Source organism: Vidua macroura, chromosome Z, assembly GCF_024509145.1.
Source record: "Vidua macroura isolate BioBank_ID:100142 chromosome Z, ASM2450914v1, whole genome shotgun sequence".
Taxonomy (NCBI): Eukaryota; Metazoa; Chordata; class Aves; order Passeriformes; family Viduidae; genus Vidua; species Vidua macroura.
The window spans coordinates 33,547,534-33,570,457 of record NC_071611.1 but is presented as its reverse complement, the minus strand read 5'-3'; the positions used below and the strand labels follow the sequence as shown (position 1 = coordinate 33,570,457).

General features: G+C 38.1%; 1 pseudogene; it reads right to left on the bottom strand.

The window, feature by feature from the left end:
• Window positions 1-319: 319 nt before the first annotated feature.
• LOC128822527 (chondroitin sulfate proteoglycan 4-like) overlaps window positions 320-22,924 on the bottom strand; it is a 34,301-nt pseudogene continuing 11,696 nt past the window's right edge.

Here is a 22,924-nt window from a genome sequence, read left to right as displayed (position 1 = left end):
GAGTTCAGCATCAAATCAGGCAAAAAGAAACCAAAAGAGCATACAACATCTCACAGTATTCCACCAGAATCCTTATTCACTGCTGTATTATTGTTGCTGAATTGAATTCTGGATATCTAGTTTAGTGATCTGTCAAATACTCAGTTTTGTTTCTTTAGTACTGGCCTCTGAACAGCCTTCAGATCAAAGTGTATTATTGAAATTAGCACCATGGAAAAATTACTTATTGAAACAATCTGAATTTCTCCAAAGAGAAGTAGTGATTCAGAAGGAATAAAATACCTTCATAGCAAAATCAGTTTAAAAAAAAACCCCAAAAACCAAAAACAATTCCATTAAAAATATATAATCCATGACAGAATATTCTATTTTACCTTTCATGGGAAATAAAAAATACAGCATACATGGGGTGCACTCAAAATCCATGTGGCCAAATTCCCCACTGAATTAAGTGGGAATTTTGCTGACACACCAACTGCAAATCTTCTATTATGGCCACTGTAATCAGTAGGATTTTTGTTATTATTTCACAGGTATTCAGATTTCATCTAACACAGAGTGTATCATTTGACCTATAATAAATAAGGGTAATAAAGAACAAATTATATGTCAACAATATATATTCACTTTTCCATGCTACATCAATTAGCATGACCAAAACTGGTGTAACTATACCCAGTACTGATTGTGCTTCGAAGTTGAGTTTGTTTTACGACAATACTGGATCATTTCAGGATCAAGATTTAAAAAGCTGTTTTTCAGATACCTTTCTGTAGTTGGAGGAACCACTGTAGGAAGCAGCTGCTCATGTTTTACTGCCACAAATGTTGAGGCTGTACTTATTTCAGCCCCCTTCAGGAGAGGAGTCATTGTGACAGAGGGCACAGTCAAGCTCTGTTCCAGACATCGATCTGCACTACTGAGGATTGCATCTGTTTGACTTTTGACTAAAGGTTTTGTCTTCTCTTTCTTCTGACACATGAACAAAATGCACACAGAGGTAACAGCAACAATGAATAGAACCGACACCAGGACCAGGGGGATAATAAGGTACTAAGGGTTGCTTTCACTTGCCTGCTCTCTGGGACCTCTGGCAAAAACCTGGTTTGTCATCTTCAACTCCACAGATACACTTGTTCCCACGGCCTGATTTAGCAATGGATCTTCCTCATGTAGGTTTTCCCAGTGATTCTGCCCTGGCCATATAGTTGGTTCAGTCTTCTGTGGTCCTACTGCAGCCTCTTCATTCTGTGAGGAGACTGGTGCCTCATCCTTTGAGGTAGAGTGAGCCTTGAAAGTGGTCATGCTGGTTACATAAAGCACTTCTGTTGTAAAACCCTGCACAAGTGGAGGACTGTGTGGCACAATGGAATACTGAGAATAGCCAATAGCAGGCTGCACAGCATCTGCCCTGAGTATAAATGTAAATGAGTCATTCAACAGATCAATGCGTCATATTTGTGTCTATGTCTAAAAGCAAAACACCACTATCAATGTCAGCCTGGGTGAACGTCTGAGTATCTTCAAACACTGCATCATTCACAAACCTTTTCTTTACAATCCTTCCAAAAGAGGGGGGCACTATCACTTCAAATCTAGGATTACTGTTTGTCAAAATGGCTATCTCAGAAGCATCCAGATGACTGCTTCCAAATTTATAAGCTGCTTGATTTGAAATCTGCAGGTCAGATACAATTTGTACTAAAGGCATTACTGTGATGTTTAGCACTTGTCCTGTTAGATTGCCTTCGGCAGTAAAAAGCATAAACTCCAGTACGTCACTGGAAGCAGTAAGATTTGTCAGGTGATAAGAGAGCTTTCCCGAGTACAAATCTGCCTGCTCAAATTTAGTAACCCGCTCATTTCCAATCATGAGGTGCCCATATTTGAGTGGCTGAGTTATTTCATACATACTATTAGTGCTTTTTCCATTTGTGATGGCTGAAAGCTGAACATCAGTAATAGTGACAGCTGTCTGGCCCTGTGGCAGCGCAACATTGGTAAGGTTGACAAGGACAAGAGCAATTGGTACAACTTCAAGACTGAACAGTTTGTATAAAGGGCGATGTTTACCATGAGTCACACTGAAATAAAACACCCTAGAAGATGAACTTTCATCCTGTACAAACCAGACTTTACCACTATCAACATCAGCTTGTGTGAAATCTTTATTATAGAGACATTGAGACTGCTTTTCATTGCTAAGTAACCATTATTAGGGTTCCTAACAATAGTGTATTTCAGCTCAGCTGGAGCATTATCTAAGTCTTCAACTTTCAGATTCTCTGCCCCCAGCACTGACACATCTCCCTGCAGGACTTTCAAGTGCAGTCTTTTAGTCTTCAGTTCTGGAGATCTGGATTCAGTTCTGGAGTTTCATTCACTGGGAAAACAGTGATATTAAACATCTCCTCTAAAACTTCATTATGGGGCTTTGTAGCAGGCTGGCTCTTTAGGTTCAACCAAACAGCAAAAGTGAAATTGTCACTTAGAGATTCAGAATTATCATGTATGTACATAATTCCAAATTTGTCCAGTACATACTGGGAGAAGTTAGGCTTTTCTTTGGTAACATTTCGTTCTCCAACAACAATCATGCCATGTTGGGGTAAAGACAGAACCTGATACCAGATTTCATACATGGAACGCTGTACATCAGGTAGCTTAATCAACAGCTTTGAAGCATCTAAATTTGTTTTGTTGATTAATACTCTACCTCCTTCCTGGAGTACAGCACCTGGAAGAAATGAAAAGAGAATCTTAGAAACTGAACATTTTATAGTTGCACTGTTTCAGAAACTACGTGTCAAACACTGATGATGCTCAAAAAATTTTCTCCTTTGTGGTATCCCTGATTTCCACATGTCATGGCTAAAAACATATTACCACTACTTTTAAAATACAAACAGATATAAGAGACAAGATTTTTGACTGATGAATACACTAAGATTAAAGAATTACCAGTATCTCAAAGCTTCTTATAGAGTTTTTCACCTACCATTACAGAAAACAAAGTATCTTCTACAGCAGTAGGAAGGATCAAACCTATGTAGCTATCTCATTTCTAAGGGTGCAGTGAACAGAGCTTCCCAAGCTACTACCCTACAGTACTCTCTGTCTCAGAAATATTCTGGTCACTGCTTACTGAAGAGAAAGAAATTTTTGTTTTTTCTCCATTCTTCAATGGAGCTCTGACAGATCCAAAACAATTTTGAGCCAAAACAGTGAAGCATTTTTACCTGTATTAGCTAGAAGTCGACTATTCTGATCATGCCTGTTAATTTCATATGAAATGACAACATGGAACATCTGGATATCCAGAGCTGATGGTGGAGGGGATATAGTAAATGTAAAGAAATCTTCTGCACTCCAGTCAGCTGACTCTGCTGTAAGTGTTCATACATGATCACACCTTCATCAACATGTTCAGGTAAAAAGAAGACATATGTGTAAGAGCAAGGTGATTATAAACAGAGGAGTGTTAAAGACAGAAAAAGTATCTTGAGAACATTGTTCAAAGAGACCTTTGTACCTTAGTCCACGCACAGTGTATGCAGAATCAAAGAACTGTTTAGGTTGCAAAAGACCTGTAAGATTAAGCCAAACTGTTAACCCAGAGCTGCCAAGTCCACCACTAAATAATGTCCCAAGTGCCACATCTACACATCTTTTAAAATATCCAGGTTGATGATTCAACCACTTTTTCTGGCAGTCTGATTTTCTGTCTTTTTCTGACAGTCTCAGCTATGTTTCACATGAAGAAAGGTGTCCTACTATTCCATTTAAACCTCCCCTGGCACAGACAGAGGCCATGTCCTCTCATCCTACTACTTGTTACTTGGGCAAAGAAGCCAATACCCACTTGGGTACAACCTCCTTTCAGGCAGTTGTAGAGAGTTGTAGAGAGCCTCAAGGGAGGCTCTCCCCTGAGCCTCCTTTTCTCCAGGATAAACACCCCCAGCTCCCTCAGCTGCTCCTCACAGGACTTGTGCTCCACACTCTTCCCCACCTCCACTGCCCTTCTCTGGACTCACTCCAGCTCCTCAGTGTCTTTCTTGCAGTGAGGGCCCAGAGCTGGACACAGCACTAGAGGTGTGGCCTCACCAGTGCCCAGCACAGGGGGACAATCCCTGCCCTGCTCCTGCTGGCCACACCATTGCTGATCCAGGCCAGGCTGCCATTGGCCTTCTTGGCCACCTGGGCACACCCTGGCTCATGTTCAGCTGCTGTCACCAGCAGCCCCAGGGCCTTTCCAGCCACTCGGCCTTGTTGAACCTCACACCATCGGCCTCAGCCCATCAATCCAGCTTGTTTGTACACTGAGATTATCCTGCATTTCTCTTTCTCTTAAGATGGACTCTGTGTTGCCAGATAAACACATGAAAGAAAGTGAAATGTTACTGACCATGAATGCTTAGTAAAAACCTTACATGAAGAGCAGAGAGATATATAACACTGGGAAACTGTCTCAAACTAGTAATGGTGATCATGTGCTCGGATGGACTGTATTTTTAGTAAATCAAAGTATTAGTGTCTTTGTAAAGACACTTGCAGGGCTGGATTATTTGTCCTGAAAAGGCATATGAAAGGCTGAAGGCTAGAGAAGGACTTTTGATTTTCTTCAAATAGCAAAAGATACTTGGTAAGGGACTAAGCAAACCTGAAGGAAGTGTAATGACCATTGATATTTACTCCCACTTAGAAGGAAGAAGCTGATGGAACTACAGAGTGGAAAATTTCTGTATCACAGCAAAACAGGGATTCCTAAAACAAACAAAGGAATCTGGTTCGTCCTCTCCCTGCCTGCACTGACCTTGTAGATCATCATACTCAAGGAATCTAATCAGTCCACTATGAGAAATCAAGCTTCAAAGTATTGCAAAATACTGCAGTAAATATCCAGAGAAACAAATGCACATACAGGATAAAACCATTTATCTCTTTAGACCTTAGACCCCAAAGGAAAAGGTAGTTTCAGATTATTTCTCACCAGGTGGAACTACACTTCAATTTTATGATCAGTACTATAATACATTGGAACTGTAATAGATTTCCTAACTATAGCAAGACTAGACCACTTACTGAATCTTATCCAGTAGATTCAGCATCTGGTCTACTTGGTAATTCATTCACTGGCCTGGAGAGAAGATAGTTACACCCATTAAACCCTTGGCAAGTTCCCAGGAAACCACTGACCAGACCTGCATCTGTTAGTTTGTAACTGCCAGAGAGATCCCTTTCTGGGATGGTGCTGGAAATTTACTATTTTAAATTAAACACACTCCTCACACCCTGCAAACACCTTGAAGGGGCTCATTAGTACACATTTCTATCATATATGCTTGAAAGATGTGAAAAAAGAAAACAAACCCCCCCGGTGTTATCACAGATGAAGCAGTTTAGAAGTATAGAATCTGAGGTGTAAATACAGAGAGACTGAATCCTGAAATTACTGCAACAGCCCCCACTGAGATCACTAGGCAAACTGGGCTTTTAAAGTCAGTTTTCTCAGCAGCCTCAAAAACAACCCAATTTTTCTGTAAAAAATTTAGACTGATGTGATAAAATCATTTATGCACATCTCCAGGTTTCTGCTTTCCCTGTACTGATTTAATTCTTAATTGCTATTATAGGACAAATAAAAAAATAATAGTAAAAGGATGTGTTAGTTCAGGGTAACTTTCCTCTCTAGGACAGAAGCTGAGGACAGTAAATTTTTCGTAACAAATACAGGCACAATACACATCCTTTAAATTTAGCAGTGTTTAGTATCCATCTTAATTGGTTGGTTGTTTTGGGGTTTTTTGACTGCAAATCCATTCTAACATCTGGGCTAAGTGGAATTAGTGAGGATTTCTGTGTTTACCTCTGCAATGACCCTATATAATGAAGAAGTTGCAGCTGGCTGTGAGATGAAAATACTTCCAAGATATCACAGAAAGTACCGCAGAGAAAAGCAAAAATCAAATATTATGCTAAGAAACTCCTGTGTTACTCAAGAGTGTTTAATGTGCAAATAATTTTCTTCTATTAGCTAATCTGTTCAAGAAAAATGTCTTGGAATGCAATAGTAATTTCTGTTTCTTTTTGCTAGGTTTTTTTCCCTTTGGCAACAAAGCAATAAACACAGTGCATACAGAAGAGTTCACCACCCCAACAAAAACAGTAACTGCTTTTCCAAAGTGAAATTCCAAGTTCCTCAACACAGAATTAAGTCAATGAATACCCACAGACCTACACCAATACAAGATGTTTTTCAATTCAGATCAGTTTTACAAACTTATTACCAAACAGAAACGAAATGCTTTAATCTCAGTTACACGGAAAATGTAAAATGTTTATAACATAAATGTAATTTTCTTCACTTATATTTAAGTTCCTGTGATTACAACACACTGGACTAAAAGTTTATTTAGGATCCCTTTTCTCCCTCTTAAATCTCACCCTCTACCAGAATAAATAGCAATCTTCTTTGGATACTTGAATTCCACCTGCAAGAAGTCATTTAGCTCTACTTGTTTGAAATTAAAATGGCCAATAGAAATATGTCCAATAAACAAGAAAAGCATACATATTATTTCAGCCCAAAACCTTCCACAGTTTACAAAGTTAAAAGTATTTACATTACTAAAAACTAAGCTACAGAGAATAAGTGACATGGTACTGTCTGATAAACACACATAATGGTCATATCCATAGGCAAAAAGAGTGACACTTCAAAACTTCAGCTGTAATATTTTCTGTCTAACCTGCTTAATTGTTTCATCTAATACTCATAAAAATCACATATTTTGGGATCAGAAGGGTCAAGTGTCATTATACAATTTATCACTTTCATAAAGTAAGACAAAATTCAGCAACTTTTGAAACAAGACCAATGATATAATGGGATTACATGTTTTTTATGAGGACCATTCTGTGTTCATCTTGATTTATAAATTCCAGGTGGAGGCCCATTCTACAACGGTCCTTGGTCAGGTTGTTTCAAAGCCTGATGAGAACAAATAAAAATGTTGTCCCTTTTCCAGGTTTTACTGCCCAAGTTTCAAATTCTGGCCAAGAGTTTATTATTCCTTCATATACTCAATCATATAGCTATATTTAAAATCTGTAAACATAAGTTTTCCCATGAGCAAAGTCAGAAGATTGACACCCTTTTATCTCAATCTAATTTTCTGAGAATAGTTTAATGTATGCTGAAGATAGTCATATTCAAATTCTGCACACAGACAAATCATTCCTTTTGCAGAAGAATTTTTCCATCAAGTTACATAAGCTGCCACGTTTTAGTCATTCAGTAAGAGAGCCTGTATCACAGTTAAGATACTTCACACACTTAGTACCACAGCCAATTCAGTCAATAAAAGTCATCTTGGGGACAGCCATGAGGACTTTGTACAGCTGAAATGGATCTGATACTTGGACTTTTCATAGAGGAAAAGGCTGCACCTTCTGCCAAAAACTAAAAGCTTCCAACCTCTGACTGCTCGTTAATGGCACCAGAACAGCTCTTCTTGACAAACAGCCTTACAAGCAAAATAGTGGGAATTGCCAAGACCCTGCTAGTATCCAAGCAGAAGGGAACAAAGGTTCCTCTTGTGTTCATTACTAGATGCCAGATATTTAATGACATAGCAAATCTTGGTGATTGCACTGATGGGTCACATATGCCTGGTTACTTAACAGATATAAATGGATCACATGAAGAATGAGCAACTGAGATGCCCTCTGAAGTAACAATCTACACTCAACTAGTTATAAAATAAATGCTTACCACAGACTGTGTAAAACTGAAGATTTCCTGAGTGGTATCATCAGAATCTACTCTGATAAGCCTTCCAAGTTTTGTGGAAGTTACAATCACAAAAGTTATAGTTCTGTTTCCTGCACTGGTCACATCATTGGTTACAGCTTTCAGATCATGTTGTGAAATAGGTTTCCTGGAACCTAAAAAATGTCAAGTATAGGAAGAAGATTTACAACAGAATTTTTTTCCAGAAGTCTAAGTTTTGTAACCACAACTCACACTCTCACCTAGATATTCTACTTAGCATTTTAATAACATTTTATAAGATCATCAGGGTTACTCTTTTTCTAGTTACCTTCTGGTTACAACCCTTCAACAGCTTTTTCAATTAAAAGCCCATTGGTAGGATGTACCCATGTTTTAAAAACAAAAAAAATGCAGTTCTCTTCAGCACATGTAATCACTAAATACTGGCTTCTGCAAAAACTACCTGAAGTATAAAACAGAGCATGTATAAGAAGTTCTGTTTCTACATCACATGTCTAGAACCAAATTCAAACTCCACTGTTTTTGGTATTCCCAGTTGCCACAGAAGACATAGGTTATTCAACTGAGAGAAGACTCAAAACAGCAAAGTTTCTGGTGAACACATAAACCAAAAACATAAAAATCAATCATTAACAAAACTACACTTTATCAATATGAAATAGGATTTTCATTAAATAAAATTAAAATATAAGTACTGAATTAAACAAACTAGGAAGGCAGAAATGTAACAGAAATAACAGCCTGAACTGAAATAATGTATTATTTATTAAGATGGATGGAGACTGAGTGGTAACAAAATTCTTTTAATACATAGCATGACACTAGCCTTACTAAGGTTACTACCTTCTGTCTTAAAGATTATAAAGAGCTTTCTGGCATTAGTCAAACCAAGACAACTTTTGACATAGCTAGTAATTTTCCTAGCTAGTAATTTCCTAAAAGAAAAAAAAAAATTATCTGGCTTCTTTTTGATGCAGTTTCAAGGTACACAATCAGCAAACTAAAATTTATGTTCAATGATAATTTTAGAGGAGCAAGATTCCCATCATCCTATTCCCCCTGTATCCCCACTTTTGCCTCCATTTTCAGATTTTCTCTTCTCCATGGGCAACAAGCTTTATAGGTTTCAATACAAAATTTCAAAGTATTAAATATACTTGAAGTCCGAATTAACACAAAATAACACATATATATATTTTACATACATACATGCACACATACACACACACACACACACACACACACACACACACACACACACACATATATATATGCATGCCATAATATTCAGAAGAAAAAAACATGGTAAGGACAGTGAAGAATAGGGATGCTTTGAAAGCCATTATTAATACCAGGAGTCTGCTTCTTCACTTCTGCTTGTGCTCTGGTTCAAAAAAACAACTGCTTTGAAATAGAGTTGTTATAAGATTTTCTGTTTTCCCATTTGTTTTCCCATCTGTCTTCCCATGTGTCTCTGCGTCCATACTGTTTTGAAAAGTGAAGGAGTCTCTCAGGTTGAGAAAAATTCTCCCAGACAATATCTAATTCAAGAAGTCTCCCTCCTCTACATCTCCCTTCTTTTCCTTTTTTTCTGTGACAGGAAGGGAGGAAACAATGACCTTGTGCATACAGCAGATGTACAATTTAGCACAACAGTTAATCAGACCACATAAACCTGCAAATGCATAACCTGCTAGTTATGCAAATAAGGCCTTACTGCCGTAACAGAGTAGGATAGAGTAACTCTAAAACATGGTCACACTGTAGTGATGGAAGCTACCATGCCAGGGTACCACACCACTGCCACCACAGAGCAAGGCCATGGGGAGCAAGGGCATCTGTTACAAAACCCCCTTGATTCCTAGTAGATCTGACCTCACTCACTGAACACCACAAGCTGAAATAGAGTCTAGAGACACAGACAACATAGTCTATCATGCTCTTCTGTAAATTAGCATCCTCCCCCAGACATAACCTTCTCCTTCACCCACTTCTCACCTGAGAGTTGAGAACTTCTCTGGCACTCACAGCAGTTCTCTGGTCTGACACCTCAACAGAGAGAGGAAGCCAGTAGACTGGGTGAAAGAAAATGAAGTGAGAACACTGCCTGTGTGTTCCCAATCACAGAAGGAGAGATCACAAAAACCCCACCCAAACACAGGGGACAGGAACAGATAGAGGAGGAAGACAAACAACAAGTGACACTGTGTAGGGCGAAGCTAATAAATTCAAGTAGAGTGCAACAGCATAACGTTGGTGCCTGATAATTTTTACTGCCTACATTTAAGATTTAGAAAAGGCTTTGGCATGAGCATTCTCCCTACCACTGCTGAACAGTTATAAATAATCTCATCTACAAACTGATTTGACAGCTCTGCTTCCAATTAACTACAAGTCAGGCTTACTCTTCTCAGAGAAACTCAACCCATTTCTTGTTTGAGCAATTGCCCTCTTGAAGAAGCAAATCCTTCCATTGCACATAACTAGCATACAGTAGAAAAAGCTAATATATCTAGCAGTCAATTTTCTGATATGTTGAATAAAACAAGCTTCTGTTAAAACAGAAAAAAATCTATTAATTATATAAACAGATCTGGTATACCCAACACAAAAAAAGACAGCAGTTCATGCTCTTATACAATTGCAGAACAATATGCTTTAGAGAATAGTTTACACCCAGTCATGAAGACTGGTAAATTCATGGTAAATTCTTGACAATAAATTCATTTTTTACTACCCCAGAGAGAAAATTTCTCAAGCTGGCTCAAAAATATCTCTTTTTAGTAGGGCTATAAAATTTAACAGGACACTGGCTGTTGTTTTTATATATAGTAACCATTTGGCATCCTCATTGTTGTAACAGTCATTTCATGATGGCAAAGTACAGCTGAAAGCCATATAGCTCCAGAATATAAAAAATACCATAAAGAGAACACGTAAAAAAAAGCCAGTAACACTTTATAACATCTAAAAGAAATTTTGCTAACCCAAAGTAAGTGAGAATTCAGGGAAAAAAACTGCAATCTTGGATGAATACAGTTTGCAGTGCTGAAAGAAATACTGTATTTTGTAAATGGAAGAACTGATTGACAGCCTAGAGACTTTGCCTTCTACGCAAGTATAGGCATATTTTTCTTACAATTATCATTGGCTTAAGATAGAATTCCAGTAAATCCCTTTGCCCAAGACAACCTTACACACAAAAATTGCAGGTTAATAAGCCTTCTAAGTGGATATATGTGAATCCCATTTATACTGACTGAATTAGAAGCTCATGCTGCTACAATCTCATTTTTGTTGCCTGTGTTTAAGTGGCTTTTGCTGCAAACCTTTGTTTATGCAACTTATATTCAGGAAGTGTAAAAAGATACAGTGCTCCTCTTCCATATCCAATTAATTAATCAAGGTACAGATCACAATCTCTAGAACTCTGCCAATTCTTAGTATCTCTCTGATTCTACAGATCACATTCAGAGAAACAGAAAAAAGAAGGCATCATAAAGTGTGATACAAGATACTACTGAGAGAAAACTAATCTTTATTTCTCCTTTAATCCTGCAATAAATGTTAGATTCCTAACTCAATGAGGGATTACTCTTGCCAGTGCAAAGAAATAAACGGCTCTGGTGAGACCTCTTAGCACATCAACTCCTTCAATGGTACTATTTCATTTAAAAAAATACTCAGCTGCTGAACCAGCTAGCTACAAATGCACAAATATGAATCAAAGTTTTCACTTCTTCTGATTCCTCAGTGAATCTGTGCTGCTGTCTGTAACTCATTTTCAGCAAAAGAAAAGTGAACTAGCAATCTGGAACACTTACATGTGCTATTCAGAATTTCATGCCCACAAGCTTCACTCCTCTATTACTTTTACAAGGTGTTATCACAACCACCTAACACATCTCTAAATATCTGAATGGACTACAGAGATTTTAAACAAACCTGAATAGGAAATCTCCAGAGCTTAGGCAGACAGTGTTATTATCACATTGTAGTTGAACATTTCACTGACAGTTTCTCTGACTCCAAGCACACACATATCAAAAGGTTAAAGAATACAAAGCAAAAAAGCAGTATGCTGTCTTAGAAAACAGACAGCATACTGCTTTTTGTAAAGAAAAAAGATACCCTTTTTGCAGCATACCCTTTTTGTAAAAACACACATAAATATTCCCAGCTACAGTTTTCCACAGTTTAGTCACTTAATTATCTGACAAATAACTCTATATTAGGCAATATTTTCAAGTGGACAAAATCATTATCATCTCAAAAAACAGACCTGGAAAGACTCCGAGCCCTTTGTTCACTTCAAGACTAAAGACCAGCACCTGAGCTGTGATGCTAAAAATCTGTCAGGGTGCAAAGTTCAAACCATCTGTCACCTAAAAGCTGAAGCCTCCAGACATTGCTCCTGTGGAAATCAAAACCACAAATTTATTCTTGTATTACTCTGTCACACAAAACACAAACATACACTGGACACCTTTCACTCTTGGCTACAGTGAAATATTGTTGAGGAATATATTCAGGGCAGGTAGCTCTGGGTGCAGCTGCAGTGGAGCTGCAGGTTGAGCTCTGGGTGGCAGAAACCTGAGGCAAGAGGCCCTGAACTGCTGAGCCTTTGCTTAACAAATGGCAAGGGGACCTGCTGCCAGGGGACCAACACTCAGAGACACGGCAGGAACTGAGGACTTCAGATTTTGTGGCTTAGACTGCAAAGTCTTTTGGTCAGGCTCCCCTGTCAGGGGCTCCCAGCAGTTATTTTGTTGTTGCACAATAATTAATTTATTTTAGGGATACAGGCACCTGAGATTCTGCTAAGGAAAACCTGAGGTGAAGTCAGTGAGGAAACCTTGTTTCACTGTGTGAGTGTTGGGTATGTCAAGCAGGGCTTACTGGAGCCACCAGATGAGAAGGGGGTTCTGTCTCAACAATCAAAGTCTTGGGTGGTGTCAGTGTGACTGCCAAAGTGACTCCTGAATGAGCAGACAGGAAAGTATTTCCTTAGCAATACATCCAAGATCATCCTGAAAGCAACTTTTGATCACAGCCTTTGTATCTTAACTAGAATTAAATAAATTGATAATGCAATTAACACACTCCGAGGAAGAACTATTGGCTGTTGTTTTCAGTGAAAGCCAGACACTCCTTAGATGTAAATCAGCAAGAGTGCCCCCTTCTTCTCTTTCTCCACTGAGTCGGTGGAGCTGAAATGTAGTTAAACTTCGGGAGAAAATTACTCCAAAATTTCCAAGTCCATTTATGTGTTAGGAGGGTCCAAAGCCCTTAGGCAGTCACATTTTGGCAAAGAAGGAATTTGGGGAGAAAAGTAACTCGAATATTCTTTCATTCTGATTTATATTTAAAGGTCTAAATAACCTCTCGGGTTCTTTCCTTAGCCTCTATGCTGCACTTTAGCTTTGCTGAAGAAGGTATGTTGTCATAGCTTAAACTATTTCAGAGGTTATATGTACTCATAACAAATGCACAATTTTCCCTTTAATCTTAGGACCCTGTATGTACTTTGGCACAAGCAACAGCAAAATACCTCCAGGAGTCTTGAGTGGATTCCTGTAAAAATACATGTCTCAGAACTGACAGGCTGCTTTTAAGCAGAGGTTCCCCATGTTGTTCAATTAGGTAAAAAGACAAAAAAAAAAGTGAAACATTAACTGTTGCAAAGAATTACCATGCTCTTGTATTTGCTTTGTCCAATTTAGCCATAAGATATTGCTACAAAAATACAGCTACTGAAAGCCAGAGAGTACCACATACTTTCACGTAAAAATTATCATACTTTGCCTAACTATAAATTAACATATCAGAAGAATCAAATGTGTGTTCTGAGATTACAGTTAAAAATGCACGTAAGAAATGCTCTTGTATTAGCCAGGCAGCTTGGGAAGACCTGATCATATTGTTTTTATTTTAAAAGCTTATATTTTCTGATGTATTCTGACAAAAAAAGAGCCAGTTGCTTATTCAAAAAAGCATCTGGGAGTCTACTAATTGTACTGAGTTAAAAAAAAACCCAAATGAATCTGCCTACACAGCCTCACTTGCTTTTTTGGCTAAGGCAGGTCAACTGCTTCCTTGACATAAACGTTTTGTCATCAGCAGTCAGGAACAGAACTGCATCTTGAAGTTCTGCTTGGGCAGAGCATTTATAATTTTATCACAATTAATTTTTTAAGATGTAACTGATCAGAGGTGATTAAAAGGACAGCAGAAAGAGGGTTTGTAAAAGCTGCACTGAGAAGCAAAAGACTTCAGAACCAACAAGAGTTCAATTTACTACTGCCCTAAGAACAACACTGTTAGCGTCTAAGGGCAAGGCCCATACTGCAGAAGTGAGAGGGGAGCACCCTAGAGTGAAGCAAGAGTGAAAAAGAGAAGGGATTCTTATGCTGAAAGAGGGGTACAGAAAAGTGTGTTCTAGTTTTGCATTTACGCTGGTGATAGAACAATCAGGGATTATGGAGGAAAGAATTAAAAAATCCAGGGAAAACATGAGAACAAAGAGGAAGATTTGCAACTCACACCACAGAATAAGCAGCATAATGTAACTCATAAGCCTGAGCAATGTAAAGGGAAAATTCTGAGGTCTAACTTAGAAGCATAAAAGCAAAGTATGGTAGTACTTTCATTGGCAGTAAAAAAGACACTGAGGATGAAGAGTCATTGCCACATACAGGTGTAAAAAATGTATAGTGCCAGAGGATGGAAGAGCTGCCTCAGCCAAGGAGAACCTGCTCTTACCTTTGGAAAGGGTTCAAGTGAGTAGGAAGAGTAGATGGGGAGGAGACAAAGAAGCCAGCACACACTGTAAGACTGATGACAAGGAACAGAGGAAACATAGAGAAAAGGGATAAAAAGCTGACTGACAGCAACAACATAAGGGAAAGCCCCAGGTAAAGGCCGGAGGCAATAAGATGGGAATAACAATTACATTTCCAGCAACAAGTCAAGATGAAGGAGGGAAGAAAATTGCTGACCAAGAAATGCAAAGAAGCTAAATGACCAGAGTACTTTGTGAAGCACTGCAGACCATAAGGTTGAGCAGACAGCATAGCCAGAGCGGCTACAAAACCTGACACACAACCTGGGCAATTTTATGTTACAAATTTACTCTACACTCCCACTCACTGCAAAATGAAATTTTCTGTTCTTTTCACTTTTATTAATCAATATTCACTCTCTAAGACTACAGATGTGCATTTGCCCTTTCTGGAACACAAAGCGGATTAATTTCCTTACGCTGTCCTACCATCACAGGGCTTTTTACATGTCAAAGTCTTCCTTGGAACAGTTTAAATAGCTTGGCTCACTTTTATCATGAGCTTGACCTTTTATTTTCTGACCAAATTATTTGAGCAGGATACTTAGAGCTCACCAGCAGCTGACTGTAAAAGCAATTTCAGCAACACATATGCACTTTGCAAGACAGTGCATTATAAGGCAGAGTACTTCAACCTCATGAAAACGCAGCACAAATCTGCAGTGACTGCTGCACCCAAGGGAGCATTGGAACTCCAGCCTGCCTCAGGGGTGGCAGGAGAGCCATCTCTTCTATCTCCATCCCAAAGCAATGATTTATTCCTTCTGTAGCAACTTCTTTCTTCTTTCAACTGAGGTACGTAGTAATACACCTGGAGCAGGAAACAGGTAGCTATCACCCTGTGAAAGCCCTACCTCTTCTGGCTGGAACCCCACTGGGAAGTTCTTTCCTGCATCTTCCTACCACTGCCACTCAAGGATGCACGAAGCTGCCCTGACTACTTTTATTCCCCACACATTCTCCCAAATGCAAAAAAAAAAAACCCAATATCTAGTTCTGGACAATAGGAGAAAGAGTCAATGTTTAAAGCTTAATTCTTTCAGAACCTGAAAGGGACAACAATATCACACAGATGAACTATAACTTCATCATCCATCTACAACAGGTATCTGTGAGACTATTGGTCCATGAACAGCACTGCACTGTAGCAAGACAGAAAAGTTTCAGGAAATTTTTGATCACAAAATGGATTTCCTATCTCTGAAAGGTGCATGGAAATGTTCCCCTACTGCAAAATTGCTTTCAGAAAGAAGGCTGCTATCTAATGAACCACAAGAACATCAAGGTATCCCAGTATTTAAGTAGACATCAGACATCTTGTTTAGTTTTTGAGATAATGTATAACCAGTGTATAACACTTCACATAACCAATGTTCCAGGATCTTTGTGATGTTACAATAGGATCTTTAATGGATTATAAACACAAATATACTGAATAGGAGCACTTTTCTGGTGTTTTTGAAATCACATACCATTGTGTACAAATACCAGCTGCCCTTTAATTATATGAGCCTGGGTAAAAGTAAGGATGCTCTTGTTTGGAGAAGACTTCAGAGCCAAATGTCCATTACTAGGTGGAGTAATAGAATACACCAGTTCTGATGGTGAGGAGTCCTCGTCCTCTGCACAGAGGTCATCAAGAGTTATTTCTTTGACTGAACCCACCCAGACCTAGAAAAGCAAAAATAATTTTAAAAATAAATAAAGAAAGAAAATGCATACAAAAGAAAATTGTGACAATAGGAGACGAGGTACAGGGATGGATGACACATGACTCCAAGAAAAAGGAAGAATAAAGATTTGTGCTGTGCAACACTAGCAGCTGTAATGGGTTTCTTAACTGTCCATCCAAATCTCTGATCACAGAGTGGCATCACTCGTCCTGGCCAATAGTTTGCAAAATACAAGACCTTGAAATAATACAAGCAAACATACCCTACACCAGTTAAGAGTTTCAGACAGCTGGAGCACAAGTGCTCTATTTGTCAAGCATTATACAAGTTCTTAGAAACATAAAAAAATTGTATTATGATAACTGAGTCAAGGAGCTGCTTTCCAACACATACACATGAATATTAGTGTCATGTATTTCACAGCAGGTAAGGCACTGAATATGTTCTACTTTCACCAGAAGAAAAGATGAAAGAAAAACAGCCTGGGGATAGCACAAACACTAATACAAATGGAACATTTTTGTAGTTGCACTATTTTCTTCTAGCAAAATGCACTAAAGGCCCTTTTTTAGTGCACTAAAAAACCCAGAGATACTCAGTCAGAGCACTCAGGGAGATAAAACAACCAAACCTCCAACAGCTGCCTACCATTTTGCAAGGTCACAATTGCAGCAAAACAGTTAACTAGTTTTTAGAAAGATCATATAAAAAACATTATTTACTTCTGGTAAATCTAAACCTGGAGCACATTCTAAGTCTAATTCCAGAGGAGAGCCAGGAGATTGTTTAAAGGACTGGAGGACGTCTTCTATGAAGTCAGGCTGACAAAATATGGGCTGTTCAGCCTGGAAAAGAGAGGATTGTGTGGGGGACCTCACAGACACTTTCCAGTATCTGAAGGGACCTACAGGGAAGCTGGAGAAGGATTCTCTGAGAAGAACTGGAGTGACAGGGCAAGGAGGAATGGGTACACACTAACAGAGGGGAAATTTAGCTAGGTATTAGGATGAAATTTTTACTGTGAGGGTGGTGAGATACTGGAACGGGTTGCCCAAGGAGGTTGTGGATTCCCCAATTCTGGCAGTGTTCAAAGCCAGGCTGGACAAGGCTTCAAGCAGCCTGGTCCAGTGGGAGGTGTTCCAGCCCACGGCAGGGGGAGTTGGGACTAGACGATCTTTAAGGTCCCTTATTTCAAGCAGAAAGACTGTTCTTAGGGTTTCATTCCTATCTGACTGGATAATTTCTTGTTTGGAAAGGATAAGCAATGGCCCACTTTGTTCTTCATCTCTGCTGTATACATCTGGAAATACAGACAGAAGTGCTAACAAAGAACAATACATATTTATCTCAACATGAAGTGAAATTTCTAAAATATTCACTACATCAATATAAATTATTTCCATACACAATTCATAACATAAGTTAAAATCTTAAGAGCCTAAACCTTTAAATACCTCAGCTTGAGCTTCAAAACAGACACTGCATCATTCCTTCCTTGTCTTCCTAGGGTCTTAGTACACTTAATAAATCTCTGGTAGTAACATCACACCAAATGTTTGAAAGGGACAAATGATCCTTAACAAAGAGCATTTTACCTCTGCCGAAGCCAAAAATCAGCAATCACAATTCACTAAGCATTAATTCTACTTTTTAACATGAACTATGAAAGAAAACCTTTTCAGAGACTGAAGTTTGTGCCACCACACTTCAACAGAGGAAAGATTTCATTCTTCATTGTGTCACAAAATATGTGCCATGGAAAAAGAGATACTAAAATGAAGTTTGATTTTTTTTTCTAATTCAGAAGAAGTTTGAAAATGAAGTTTATAATAGAAAATACCTTTCAACTAGCAATTAATTATTTTCTCCCCTGAAATATGTATTTTGCTGTAACATAATTATTAATATTAAATTTTGATAAATAATGACATTTATGGCACAGAAAAACAACTAACGGCATAGGGTGACTTAGTGAGTGGCACCAAATAAGCACATCAGTGTCACAGGTTTTGTACTGAGACCTTTTAATTCGTCTCAGTAGCACTTGCATAGGTTATTCTATGAAGAAAGTAAAAGGTTATATACAGAATATGCAAAAATATAAGAAATTATAATGGACATATATTACAAATTATTCACTATGTTTCAAATTATTTTCCTTACTAAAGGAAAAAAGAAAATTTCTAATTACAGAAAACTGTTTTTTTCTGTAATGTAAGTATTTAATTCTGTTGTCCCAGTACACTACCTCTTAATGCTTTTTAAGTATTTTACATGGCCTGCAACATGATCCTTGAGGAATGAAAGGAGATCTAAGAGCTGAAAAGAATCAGAAGGAAGCAAACACTGAGAACACAGCAAGAATTGTACAAGCATATTATTTTTCATATGTGAGATCAAAATCTCCTTGAAAAGCACCATGAAAACTGTATCTGAACTACCATGATGTAGCATGACACTGATTTTTCATGTGCCTAACATATTCCACAAGCATAGTCCAAGAAAAGGTTCATGACTTTGCTGATGTAAAATAATTTATTCTGCTCTACTTACAGGATTCAGCTCATCAGTATCTCCTTGCATGCCACATATTCTACCAGATACTCTATATTCACATTTTAACACTCGAGAGAGCAATTTAGAGAAAACAACAAAAACAATCAGTTTAAATTTGTGCGTTTTAAAGAAAATCTAATTCTAGGAAAATACAGCCCTCTTGTGGCAACAGGAGGATACAGTCATTTCATAGCATTGCCACCCGTGTATTTAAACACAAATAATTGCAGCATATAATGCCAGGATAGTGATTTTCTTCAAAACATCCTATTTCCTTTACCCATTCCCATTCCAGAAAGAAAAATGTCCATAGAACCTGTGGAAATTTTAAGAAGTTATATCTAAAATGCTGATAAGTTTCTAAATAAGAATACATCTCACAAATTTGTTGCAATGGAAAGGATTTAAATTAAATGCATTACAGAAGTTCTCAGGACAGTAAAACTTTCTGCATCTCAGATGTTATGTCATAAATTCTGAGCTGGGAAAAAAAAAAAAACAACAAAACACCTTAAACCCTCATTTACTTCCTAGAGAAAAAACAGAGAAAACAGAGAAAAATTCCCAAAATGGTTGGATGTCTGTCATTCTGAAACTCTCCCTATGGTGTTCATAACATTGATAGCAACAGACAAGGCTGTTTGAAGAAGGGATGTTATGGCTGTCTGAAGGGAGAAAGCTAGAGTTAGACTCATTCAGTATGTGTGCACACACCTAATATTTTCTTGCGTTTGGACAGAATCCCATGACAAAGGCCTAAATTAACTTCCATATATGCCAACACCAACATCATTAGCCACATAACGCACACGTCTTCATATAACCTACTTCTCAGCAGCAGATGCCATATCCTAGCCTATATTTTTAATAATTCAGCATGTCTTTCTGACTCTTTATATTGTGACCTGCAAAATTTCTGAGGTCCTGAACTTCAGTCAACTCCAACAGTTCTACTGGACTTCCGTTTTCACAGTACTGGTCAGTAATTTTATACTTTTGTACATTTCCAACCTTGCTAAATTGATAAAAGAGCTACTGAGTTTTTAAAAGCAACATTGTCTGTTATTCAGTATCTACCACTAGCAATGTTCTTGAGGAGCACAGACTGCTTGGCTGAACATGGGACCAGCCACCATCACCCTACACAGGAATGCCCATCTCATCTCAATATTTAGCAGGACTAAGAAAAACCCACTTTCTTCCATTCACTGAAGATATGCAAGTTTGATTTGAGGAAGAATCATCTCAGTGTATTCCTCCCAGCAGATAACTGGACTGACAGATTTGTTTTAGACTGCACGTGCATCCACCATATGTGTACATATTGGTAGTCACTCACAGCAGATACAAACTTGATTTTTCAACAATAGCTTGTACAAAATTAGCAAAACCACAGGCACAAAGGCAACATCCTGATTCTAGTACACAGACTGCCTCCCCAGTAGAGAGGACCAACTCTGGGTAGGTGAAGCTTTGTTATCTCTGCTCTTGGGAAGCCTAGATTGACAGATATTTTTAGAAAAATCCGTAAGCTGCATTGCAGTGCACTACATAGCCTCAGGTCTGTTAATAGCCTGCAATTCCAGCAGCTCAATGCCAACAGTTTAATGCCAGCAATGCACCAGAACAGAGGCACTGAAAAACCTGACTGAACATGGTGCTCTCTTCTCTGTGGCTAGGCAAAGATTACTGCGTGCTATGCTGATGTCTGTAGAATACCACTGTAATTACTTCAACCAGGGAATATTTTGCTCTGTGCCACCCAAATGTTACGAAGGCAGTCTGCCCTTCTGCCAGCAGTCTCTGCACAGGCCAGGCTATCTTCTGTTGTGGGCATCTGCAGATTACCTGCTGTTACTGTGAAGCTGCACAATACTACCACTACAGCTAGTTTAAAAATTATGTATTTTCTCATATGAAAATATGTGAAATACACAACACAAACTTACCATCATCTTTACAGTAATATACTCTCCCTCTCCAACACACAACTAACTACATAAAATTAAATGCACATTTTAGTACCACCCATTTATAAACTGCAACATAGAGCACTGGAAATTATTGCAGCTTCAAAATAACCTGCTTATCTTCTTTCAAGGCTATTCCTAAATACCTTCTCTGCCTTGATGTCTTCCAGCTGGCTAACTGTGACCACTTACCTGACCCATGTTCATGTCATCCTGATTTTTGGAGTCACTTAATTTGTTTTTATACAGCAGATCTCAGATTGAAAGTCTTTATACATGGGAGCTTTTTGGGCACAGTGTCTTTACTAAAATGGTTCTCATTATTGACTGCTATTGTAACACAAAGAAATATTATACAAATACATCCTGGTTTAAATACTATAAATAAACAAATTAATTAATTAATCTATCTGAAAATGCACTGAAACGGAAGTGACAGTAGTCACTTCTGTAGTGGTAGATAACTTTTCAAAGACCTGTAGATTAAAAAGTCAGCTATGGTTATTAAGAGCTAAAGATAGGTTTAGCTAAAGGTAACTTTAAAATTTTCTTCAGGATTTTCTGGGAGGAAGGCAGTTAGAAAAAGTTAATGTGTTTTCTTAGCTCACAGTATCACACTGAAGTAATAGCTTCAGTGATTGGACTAATATTTTGATGACCCCAGATTTTCACAGATTGCATTACACTATTGGCAACTTTTTAAAAGGGAAACACTCCTGTTTTGTGCAAGAAATACCCAACACATAACAAATTCTCTCTTGTCCCATCCTACTGATATATCTGGACAAGAGCAGGCAGTAGAATGTACTTCAGGAGGTCTGACCCTTTAGTGCACTTCATGGCAATAGGCATAGGGTTGTGCAAGGCTGCACAAATACAAGAGTGAAAAGTTGGCATTCTCATCATCCCTATTCTTGGTACTTTTCTGAGTTACATGTTCATTAACAGCCCTCAAGACACCAAAGTAAACAACATGAAAACATAACAAACATCCAGGTGCAAGCCATCCACCCTCACAAGCCCTACGTCAGTCCAAGAGACTTTGTGTAACTTTAAGATTAAAAGAATGTTCATTCAGCCTTCTAGATAAACTTTACAACAGCCAAAAGAGTTCTCCATGTCCAAAATCTTCCTAAATACAAATAATATATGTACTGCCTCCTTTAATTAGCATTAAATTCTCTAAACTCAAGGACTACTACATAGTATACTGACTATCCTGCCAGATACAAACCTTATAGTCTGTTAATGAAGGTACATTAAATGGCATCAGAATTAATGGAATTAATTTTAACACTTCAAAATGTTGACAAACATACCTGAAGAATTCTGTTTACTTCTATAACAGGAGCTTCATCATTTACTGCAGAAACAGTTACAAATACAGTTTGGGGTAAACTTTGTTTCCACAACTCTGTGTTATTTGCTATCACAGTAAAATTGTCCATCAGTTCTTCACTGTCATCATGAACATAGTAGATTAATTCTTGTTCCACCTGACAAATATAACAAGCTGAAAAACTAAAGAGGCTAGAAGAAAATAAATGTTACACTGAAAAATATCCTAGTCATGGCTCTCTATATTTATTGTATCAACATTTTATTTATGCTGTAATATCAGATTGTTCTTCTATCTTTGCTCCATTCACAACAGTAAATTTTATGGCTCATCTGTCCATTCCTCTAGTCAGAATATCTTGCCAGTCTTGGCATTCTTTCCTTCCTCCTGAAGGAAAAATGGAAATCCAACCCCACTATATTTAACAACATTTCCTGGCATCTACAAACTGAACACAGCACTTGTAGTAGATGGTGACCTGTGATACCATCTTGCTTCTTGGAGCTAAATGACTGAAAATTAGCACATTGTGCATATAGTGACTATCTGTGAGCAAAGAAATTACCTAGAAATGTACTTCTTTTTCCACTTTTCTACTTGTTCAATCTACATAGCACTTCCTCTGGTCTTTTCAAAATGCACCCACAGTCTCACATTTCCAGAGTATCTACAACTCTGACTGAATGTCAGTGGCCCTTCAGTCTACTGGACTATAGTACATTAGTCTGTTTCAACAGTGCTATCAAGAAA